The sequence below is a fragment of the Carassius carassius genome, chromosome 44 (genome assembly GCF_963082965.1).
Source record: "Carassius carassius chromosome 44, fCarCar2.1, whole genome shotgun sequence".
Taxonomy (NCBI): domain Eukaryota; kingdom Metazoa; phylum Chordata; class Actinopteri; order Cypriniformes; family Cyprinidae; genus Carassius; species Carassius carassius.
The window spans coordinates 19,120,093-19,129,725 of NC_081798.1; the positions used below are offsets into that span (position 1 = coordinate 19,120,093).

The 9,633-nt window shown below is 37.1% G+C and overlaps 1 pseudogene; it reads left to right on the top strand.

Annotated features, from left to right (window-relative positions):
- The first annotated feature begins 2,085 nt into the window (after window positions 1-2,085).
- On the top strand, window positions 2,086-2,766 carry LOC132126316 (transcription factor HES-5-like; annotated as a pseudogene).
- The last annotated feature ends 6,867 nt before the right edge of the window (window positions 2,767-9,633 follow it).

Below are 9,633 nucleotides of genomic sequence, written 5' to 3' on the forward strand. Positions count from 1 at the left end.
GAGATGGACGTCTCCAAACTTCTCCTGTCCAATCATCCGACTACTTGTCCACTTTATCCGATCCCCACTCACCTCCTTCAAGCGATCTCTTTTTCAGTCATACCTTCGCTTACTCACGTTATCAACTCCTCTCTTCACTCTGGAACATTTCCCTCAGCATTTAAGCAGGCTCGGGTAAGCCCACTGCTCAAGAAACCATCTCTAAATCCAGTGCTTCTTGAAAACTACAGACCGGTATCTCTTCTTCCATTCATTGCAAAGACACGTGAAGAAGCTGTGTTCAACCAGCTTTCTTTGTTCCTTGTACAGAACAACCTCCTGGACAGCAACTAATCTGGCTTCAAATGTGGCCACTCAACTTAGACTGCTCTGCTCTCGGTTACTGAAGCCCTACGACTAGCAAGAGCAGCTTCAAAATCCTCAGTACTCATCTTACTGGACCAGTCTGCTGCTTTTGACACCGTTAATCAACAGATTCTCCTGTTCACCCTCAGAAAGATGGGCATCTCTGGAACCGCACTCCTGTGGGTTAAGTCCTACCTCTCCGATAGATCCTTCAGTGTGTCTTGTAGGGGTGATGTTGTTGTGAAGTCACAACACCTTGCTACTGGGGTTCCTCAAGGCTCAGTACTTGGACCACTTCTCTTCTCCATCTACATGACGTCATTAGGTTCTGTCATTCAGAAGCATGGCTTTTCTTATCACTGCTACGCTGATGACACCCAACTCTACTTCTCATTCCAACCAGATGCCCCTGACGGTAGCTGCTTGCATTTCAGCCTGTCTGAGTGACATTTCTAGCTGGATGAATGACCATAACCTTCAGCTTAACCTTACAAAGACAGAACTCCTGGTGATTCCAGCTAACCCATTGCTTCATCACAACTTCTCTATACAGCTGGGTTCGTCAACCATTACTCCTTCAAGGACTGCCAGAAACCTAGGAGTTGTGATGGATCATCAGTTAAGCTTCACATACCACATTGCTACAACCACATTGCTGACCTCCCAATCTCAATTCATACAGCTGAGTCTTTACTCATTTTCAAGAAACATCTAAAGACTCATCTTTTTCGCCAGCAGTTAACCAACTAATACTTTTCATTTCAAAGTCTTTTCATTTATTTAAAAAAAAAAAAAATGGCTATGCGTTCTGTACTAGACTAACTGAGACTTGTCATGGCACTTGTATACTGTTGTTGTTCTCTTGTTGACCTGACTGCTTCTATTGTTCTCATTTGTAAGTCGCTTTGGATGAAAGCATCTGCTAAATGATTAAATATAAATGTTTGTAAATGTACATGCCAACTACATGCCAACTAACCTTCATTAGAATATTAGCAGACTGTCTGCTTAACATCTGCTAACTCTTTATTATATATATCTTTATTTATATAGACAATAAAATGTGACTTAAATGTTTTTAAGTTTAAACTTCTTAAATTGAACCACAATTCGGTTCACCTTCTGTTGTTTTCAAATGCACTCCATGACTCAAATATGATTTGTTGTGACCTAAATAGATATTTTACAGAGTTTACATAAAATAAAATATTGATATATTTTGGTTTAATATTAAACCATGGAATGAAAACTAAAACGCTGCTTTGTTTAAAGCACAGAGTAACTCAGATCGTAATATGTAAGAATGCCATGACTTTGATATCATGAGATGCTTCAGTTCACAATGATGTACACGTGCTCACTGACTCCATGTGTTTGTAGTAATGATGAGCGTGTGCTGCTTCAGTGACACTGATGTGAACATGATCTCTCTACAGGTCAGCACTTTCCCAGATTCACCCTCCACCTGCTCCTTTGAGCCCCTGATGGAGGATCATTGAGCATGTGGCGGTCCACATCCCTCATTGTCTGTTTGAGCTCTTCCATTGGCTACAAACTGTGAGAAACTCCAACATGCTCTAGCCTCACACATTCATATGGAGATTTGGGAGTATAAATAAAGGATCTGCAGCCAGAGCAGATCAGACTCACTCTGAACAGAGAGATCTACAGCACAGAGATCCAGACATGACACCTACAATCATCTCAGAGGAGCAGCTCCCTCTCAACATTAAGGTACATTCACATCCTACTGACAGCAGCATTACTGCAGCAGCTTTCACTGCTCTTCTTAAATATCATCTTATCTGAAGGACACTTTCCTAATGCTCCTCTGTCTTCATCTGCAGCTGAGAAAGCCAAGGGTGGAGAAGATGCTCAGAGATTGTGTCAACTCAAGCTCAAGTGTCTTCTGGCTCCAGAGTTCATCAAGCAGCAGCCGGATTCAAAGCTGGAGAAAGCAGAGATCCTGGAGATGACACTCATCTTCCTGCGGCTCCACAGTTCCAGTTCATATGCTGTCAGTCAATGTTCTCCAGATGTGTCCAAAGATGAGATGAAGACAGAGAGCCAGAGAAGACTGCTGAAGCACTTCCAGAAGCTGCAGACTTCATGTAACAGAAGGGAAAGAGTCCTGCCAGACCAGAACACCTTCAGCAAAGAGATGAATATCAACAAGCATCAGCATCATCTGGAGACGCTGGTAGAGCCTTAAACACTCAGACTGAATGTCTGCTTTAGATTCAGTGGACTATTATGCTTTTAGTTTCTCTTTTTGAGGAGAAGTGTTTCATGAGTTCCAGTTTGGAAGATATTTGTTCTGCTGAGTGCTCTGATGATTCAATCTTCTATGAAGAGTTCATGTCAAGAGTTCCAGATGGGAACATTTACTGACGTCTATATTAGACAACACTGACTTTTATATTCTTCATTTGATGTGAAGTAAACACTTTCTTTATTGTTTTAAAGGCCATTTATAATCCAAAGTCTACTCTGAAACTAAGGTTTTGCTCTAAAAGCTGATAAAGAGTCAATTTACACAGCACATCTTATATGAAATGTTATAATTCATTATTACTTTAGTGGTGTTTATATAAAGTAACTCAAAATGGGCTCACATTTGATTTCATCTGAGTTGATAATGATTAATATTCTTTGAATCATATTTTATGTTTTCCACTTTGGTCTATAATAGATCATATTCAGAATCTCCCTATTTGAAGGGTTTGTAAAATTAAAAAAGGTTTGTTCTCTTAACCTTTTCCTGTACTGTATACAGCTGTGATTGTTCCTTCTGTGAAGGTTTATATTCTCATGAAAACTTTTTCATCTTGTCATTCGTCTTTTTAATTGATCATGTGAGCATATGTATCCTACTGTGAAGGGGATGGAAGTTATGAAGTTCAGTGAATGGTTTTCTGCTGCAAAATAAAACAATCCACTAAACGTCTGACATCTTCTGTGATTATTGTCATTTTATCAATAATATAGCTTATATATATATATCTTTTATATATATCTTTTCCTTTGTCTTGAATGAAAATAATCCAAAATAACAAAAGTCCCCATCCCACTTTTATGTTGTTACTAGACAACACCTACAAAATTTTGACTTATATCCTCACAGCCTCATCAATAAGGCGCAAGTATGCCTTAGATATCGTGAAGCATATTTTTATAAACACACTTAAATCAATATTGTTAGTAAAAAGGACTCACCAAAGACTTACAAAGACTGATTGGGAGACTGGGAGAAAGTCCAATTGTGCAGTCCATTTGTACTCGGAAGTCGGAAATCTGAGTTCCCAATAGGAACTGTTTACTGGAACGCAAAGCAGTGCTTAGTGATGCTTCTAAACCTTCGCTAATCATTTCTTTTGAATCAGTGACTCGGAACACTGTCAAACCGCCAAAGTAACATGCTTTCAATAAACATATCTAAATTACGAAATATGCTCTCAATGTCAAATACAAAAATGTTAATCAATGCGTTTATGACCTCAAGGTTAGATTGTTGCAATGCTTTATTGGGTGGTTTTTCTGCACGCTTAATAAACAAACTCCAGCTAGTCCAAAATGCAGCAGCAAGAGTCCAGGAAGTATGACCATATTAGCCCGGTTCTGTCAGAACTGCACTGGGTCCCTATCAAACATCGTATATATTTTAAAATATAAAATGAAAATATAAAACACATGATAAAAAAAATATAAAAAAAATTATATAAATATAAAACACATGATAGGTAAAAATTGATTGCCTGAATGCAGTGTAAGTCGCTTTGGATAAAAGCGTCTGCTAAATGCATAAATTTAATTTTCTATTTAATTTAATTTAAAATCTTGCTTATTATTTATAAAGCCCTGAATGGTTTAGCACCTCAGTATTTGAATGAGCTCCTTTTACATTATAATCCTCTACGTCCACTGCATTCTCAAAACTCTGGCAATTTGTAATAATACCTAGAATATCAAAATCAACTGCAGGAGGCAGATCCTTTTCCTATTTAGCGCCTAAACTCTGGAATAACCTACCTACACACTAAAAAATGTTAGGTTAAAAATAACCCAACCTGTAACCCAACTATGGGTTGGTATAGCACCTTCCCATCTGTGGGTTATTTCAACCCAACCCATTGGGTTAAAATCCTGTTGGGTTAAAAGCTACCCAAGAGTTGAGTTAATTATTTAGATTAATTAACATCAGTATTTTTTATTAAAAATGACTTAATACACCCATATTTTGAAACTACTTTGTTGTAAGTTACATATTTTATTTTAATATGCAAATAACACATTTACAAATATATTTTAAAATATTTTATTTAAATGTACAAGAATGTGTAAAAATACAACTGACACTTTCAAGATGTACAAATGTGTCAATTCATATTCATATCAAAACACACAAATGTGTAAATACAGTTCACAGCTATGGCCTAATGTTTAGAGAGTTGGACCTGTAACCCGAAGGTCCCAGGTTTGAGTCTCAGTGCTGGCAGGAGTTGTGGGTGGAGGGCATGGCTGGACTGGCCATTGGGCATACCGGGCATTTGCCCGGTGGGCCGACGTGCTTTTTGGGCCGATATCTCATACTCATACTTTTTTTTTTTTTTAAACGGCCCATAAAATTTGTACATCGGCGGCCCATTCGTTTTGTTTTGTTTTGCTTAATTGGCGGCGCTGGGTTTGTGCTGGTGTAATGCATTGGTCAAAGTCAGTGTTAGTTTTTTTTTTCTGACAGACCAGCCCATGAAACACGTAGATCAGCGGCCCATTGGCTCTTTTCTTGATTGACACTGGGCTGGCCCAATCACAACTTTAAACGAGTGAGCGAGCGGCAGCAGTGTCAGTGTGTATCTGTAAAAAAGATGGAGAAGAAACGCAAGGAATGTGCAGATAAATAGCGTGAAAAAATAGAACCAGGCTCTTAAAGCAGACACTGTAAACTGTGTCAAAATATATGTTTTCTGACCTTCATCAGCTCCTGTGGCAGATGATGATAGTGAGGACGGAGGATCAGGAGAGAGATGAGAAAGTGTAGAGCCTGCGGTAAGCATAACTACTTTCAAAACACTTAGGCCATGTCATGAGTGTAGATTATTTCCACATCTGCATAGTTGACGATTACCGCAGTTCACTAGAAATTTAATAAGAGGCGTTTGTAAACCATGTTTTCCGCCAAAATAAAAGCTTGATGCAGTTTGCGTCAAAATAAAAGATCATGTGCTTATCTCTTTCAAGTATAGAAATTGATACAACTAATTAAGAAAGTTACCTTTATTTTTTTGTGCATTTGTTTTACAAAATATGGCTATTACTGTCATTGGATTAATATTATAACTATTATTATGTATAGGTGTAATGTAAATAGACACTGTAACTAAAAGAGGTTTGAATTTTTCTTTGTTTAATTTGCACACTGAATATGGGTTGGAGCATTTAATTTTGAACTCTCAAAGTGCACCAGATTAATGAATTTAACATTAAAATGCACAAAATTTTCTCACGGGGGGGGGGCATGCCCCCAAACCCCCCTAGAAGGACCGAGGACACACCACCATAGTTTTAACAAAACTCCTGTAAGAAACACTGGTATTGCTATGCCAGAGCCGCTTATAGCTTGTTTTAGGATTCACCACTGTGGAGTATAGTTCAACTGTATTAATAAATATACAATTTTGACTTATTTCATCTGTTAACTCTCACTCGTTCCTATACTCACTCATTACATGGCATTAGTGGTTTTAATGAATAGGAGTTGGTATGCATATAATTAAGGGCATGCAAAGATGGGTGGTGTTTATGATCATATAGTGGGCCGGTCTGGGCAAAAATGCCCGGGCCGATTTTTTGTCCCAGTCCAGCCCTGGTGGAGGGAGTGATTGAACAGTGCTCTCTTCCACCCTCAATACCCATGACTGAAGTGCCCTTGAGCAACTTCTCACTGCTGTGTGTGTGCACTTGGATGGGTTAAATGCAGAGCACCAATTCCGAATATTGGTTACAATACTTGGAAAATATTACGACTTTCAAATAAAATGAACATTACATATAATAATAAAACAAAAAATAATCATAAAATCAAGTAATAACAATAAAAAATATACCAGCTGCTGGACCTATACTGATGATCAATAAAATAAAAAAGTTTTTTACTGATTACTAAATACAAAGTTTTTAAGGAGGAGACAGTGTGCAGAAGAAACTATTAAAGACTGTGTGGTACAAAAACTCTCAAATATGAGCAGAGGGCTTTGGATAGTAGATGTCATTTACAAAGAAAAGTTTGAAACACAGATCGACTTCTTGTAGTATCGTCTTCTGTTCCATCGCCTCCCCGTTTAAAACAATAAAATCTTGGGAGGAGTTTTCCTTTTCACCAAGCACCAGGACATGTGGACACTCACTTTACAAATAAGTGAATTTAAATGAGTTAAAAGCTATAGCGAATTTAAATTGGTTGAAGTGATAATTCACCCAAAAATGAAAATGCTGTCATCATTTTTTTTTTCAAAATATCTTCTTGGAACGATTTGTATTGTAGAACGTGTGTCTTATACAAAATAAATAAAGGTGACTTGATTACATAGGGCACTGTAATTTTAAGTGTTGCTTTTACTTACAGGTTGAATTGTCAATGAAGGACCGCTTCATTTCCGTGTATTTTTCATTTCCATTTTTCCATTTGTGTGGTATGGTGCAGACAGCAGGAAGGGTTTTAAAGACAATTTCTACACGAAGGCCTTTAAATGACAAAAGTACAGAGAAAGCACAAGTAAAAAAAAAAAAAACTAAGCTCACAGTTTAAATTTTTACAGTCTTTGTGGGGATCTACTATCATTTGCACTTAGAGACAGACTAAACCAGTTTTCACTCCCTCCAGAAAATTTGTGGCAATATTTGCGGCTAATGTGAGTAAATTTTACCACCCTTTACCCTTTAACTGATTTGGACTTGTAGGGAGGAACAAAAGTACAGTGTAAATGAAAGGAAGCTTTGTTGGACGGAATGTGGCAATACACTTATTTCACCTCATTTGTCTTTTTTCATAATTTTTGGAAGTCATAGGTCTAAGTAAAATTGAAAACTTATTATCATTAATTTAAATAGTTTACTTACCTTGAAATAGTTCAATTAACAGGCAGAGGTTCTATTGTTGCAATTTCTCCTTCACGAAAAAGTCCATTGTCTAAAACATAGTATAAACACATTTAGTACAACACATTTAAAAACATGTCAATAACAGTTATACCTTTCATAATCAGGCAGGCTGCCGCTGATGTCCGCTGAGTTGCTGACTGGACCGTTAAAATTTGAAGCGGGAAACATATTTAACCCAACAGTTAGGTTAAAAAAACAACCCAACGTTTTTTACTGTGTAATATTGTTCGGAAGGCAGACACACTCTTGCAGTTTAAATCTAGATTAAAGTCCCATCTCTTTAACCTGATTTACACATGACCAGGGGCATAGATTACGCCCAGAAAACCATACCAGGAAATTCCTAACATGGACAAAAGCGTGCTGTATAAACACAGTTGTTTTCATAGAAAAACTGAAACTTTCATTCATCAGGTTTCTTTGATGAATAGAAAGTTCAGGAGAACAGTGTTTATCTGAAATAGGAATCTTTTGTAAAATGATGTCTTTATCTTTTGATCATTTTAAATAATTCTTGCTAAATAAAAATATGAATTTCTATAATTTATTTAAAAATAAAGATTATACTGACTCTAAGCTTTTGAACGATATAGTGTATAATGTTGCAAAAGCTTTTTATTTCACATAAATGCAGATATTTGGATCCTTCTATTTATCAAAGAATACTGAAAAAAATGTACTCTTCTGTTTTAAATATTGATAATCAGCAAATCAGTATATTAGTATTATTTATGAAGGATGTGACACTGAAGCCTGGAGTAATGATGCTGAAAATACAGCTTTGATCACGGGAATAAATTACATTTAAGAAAACAGCTATTTGAAATAGAAAAAAAATTTCACAATATTACTGCTTTTGCTTTTCTTTGGATCAAATAAATGCAGGCTTCGTGAGCTGAAGAGACTTCTTTAAAAACACTAAAAATCTTACTGTTAAAAAACTGTTGACAGGTAGGCTATATAGGTTAATGAATTGTAATGTTTTATATATATATTGCAAATATTGCCACAAATTTTCTGGAGGGAGTGAAAACTGGTTTAGTCTGTCTCTTAGTGCAAATGATATAGATCCCCACAAAGACTGTAAAAATTTAAACTGTAAGCTTAGTTTTTTTTTTTTTACTTTTGCTTTCTCTGTACTTTTGTCATTTAAAGGCCTTCGTGCAGAATATATATATATATATGTACATCATACGATATATATGCTTCTAATATCCAAATCCGTTAAAGGATTTTTAGGCTGCATTAATTAGGTAAACCGGAACCGGAAACACTTCCCACAACACCCTATGTACTTGCTACATCATTAGAAGAATGGCATCTACGCTAATATTTGTCTGTTTCTCTCTTATTCCGAGGTCACCGTGGCCACCAGATCCAGTCTGTGTCCAGATCAGAGGGTCACTGCAGTCACCTGGATCCAGTACGTATCCAGACCAGATGGTGGATCAGCACCTAGAAAGGACCTCTACTGCCCTGAAAGACAGCGGAGACCAGGACAACTAGAGCCCCAGATACAGATCCCCTGTAAAGACCTTGTCTCAGAGGAGCACCAGGACAAGACCACAGGAAACAGATGATTCTTCTGCACAATCTGACTTTGCTTCAGCCTGGAATTGAACTGCTGGTTTCGTCTGGTCAGAGGAGAACTGGCCCCCCAACTGAGCCTGGTTTCTCCCAAGGTTTCTTCTCCATTCTGTCACCGATGGAGTTTTGGTTTCTTGCCGCTATCGCCTCTTGCTTGCTTAGTTGGGGTCACTTCATCTACAGTGATATCGTTGACTTGATTGCAAATGATTGCACAGATAACTGAACTGAGCTGAATGATAACTGAATTTAACTATAATTTTACATTATTGACACATTGTTTTTCTAATGAATGTTGTTCAGTTGCTTTGACACAATCTTTTTTGTTTAAAGCACTATATAAATAAAGGTGACTTGACTTGACTTGACAAAGCTTCATAACCAATCATGTGAATTCATTGAGAACACCCCCCAGTGTTGAACCATTGAACCAGCGTCTATGGTTTTTGCCTGATCACAGATTCTTTACATCCATTTGTAGATATTTTTTAATGAGACATTTGTGCAAAAAATATTTATTAGTAGCGTAGAAGTTAATATTGG